At 39.4% G+C, this 1,327-nt stretch overlaps 1 long non-coding RNA gene across 1 annotated transcript; it reads right to left on the bottom strand.

Moving 5' to 3' along the window:
- Positions 1-586: 586 nt before the first annotated feature.
- LOC111388959 lies at positions 587-1,321 on the bottom strand. The gene is made up of 2 exons (XR_002701658.1): positions 1,196-1,321; positions 587-1,109 (listed from the first exon to the last, which is right to left on the bottom strand). It is a non-coding gene; the product is annotated as an uncharacterized LOC111388959 (long non-coding RNA).
- Between the last annotated feature and the right edge of the window lie 6 nt (positions 1,322-1,327).

Raw genomic sequence — 1,327 nt, forward strand, 5'->3', positions numbered from 1 at the left:
AGTGGGTTGAATGAGTTTTTCCAAATTGTCAGGGCCTTTTTCGGAAATAACGTTTACGATATCAAATACTTGCTGCGATTCTGTCAGAGTTTGTACGGCGGATTGGACCGGGTGGCCCGGGCTTTGGACGTGGACCGGGTTGTTGGAAAGTGTCATCAGGCCGGGTCAGATAGCTTGCTGACGTGGCATGCATTTCAGAAAATGAGGGATATTTATTTTGTGGATCATGGACATGAAAAATATGCTGGAATATTGTATGGACTAGAAGTGTATTAGTAATGACTAATTAGGATTATAATTAATTGTTGATAATCAATTATTAGTTGATATAATAAATTCGATTAATTCTTTTGGGAAATGTCTTGGGTTTTTCTTTAGGGATTTGTCACTCAAATAGCGCCATTGACAGGTTGAGGTGTTGGCAACACTTTGACCCTTGATCATGTATGCGCGGCCCCATGACGCTCAAGATCAAGGGCCGAGGTGGTAGAGCCGCTTTCTTTATTAATCTTTATTGGGAAATCATGAAGTGAACCTATCACAATATAAAGGAATTATATATTTGGGTTTGATCCTGCACAAGGCATAACAATAGGACATATTACTGTATACCAAAAAGGGAACTTAACCTGCATCTAATTTTGAAGGATGTTATAGACAACAGCATATCTAAATGAAATGACAAGATGCCACAACAAATTTGATGATATGCAGGGAGTAAATCTTGACAGAAACATTATTGCCATTACAGGAATTACCTAAGCAAATATTATACAATGATCCACTTCTCTCGACTCTGGTGCCTCGTCGATTTTTTAAGGATCAAGGTTTAACTCCAAGGCGACTTCGAGGTAATTTTAAAGTAGATAGCATAGCACGAGAAATGATTTAGGCACTCCTTGTACAGCCTTCCAGCATCTTCCTCTTTTACAACGACCATGAGTATCTTCATCGAGGATCACCACCAAATCCACTTGAACCCCCCGCTGTCTTAGCTATAGAAGGTGTTTCAGTTGGTTCAAGCTGTGGATTTTGGGCTGGTGGTACGCTAACATTAGGCAAGGCATAGTCTTCAAGAACTGTGCTCAAGCTTTCCCAGTTAACCCCAGCTATAGTCGAGAGTCATGGAATGTTGTATCACACATCTTACGAAAAATTCAGGAGAGTTCCATAAAAGAGACAAGAATTAGGATACGATCTGTCCTCCACATGTCAGTAATACTTATATCAGCATCTGATAGTAACCAATAATCAGGATCGTTCTGTAAATGTCAAAAGCAAGCATATTTAGTAATTGAGCAACTTGTATATGGAAAAATGCATTCCT

This window comes from Olea europaea, unplaced genomic scaffold (assembly GCF_002742605.1).
Source record: "Olea europaea var. sylvestris unplaced genomic scaffold, O_europaea_v1 scaffold5382, whole genome shotgun sequence".
Classification (NCBI taxonomy): Eukaryota; Viridiplantae; Streptophyta; class Magnoliopsida; order Lamiales; family Oleaceae; genus Olea; species Olea europaea.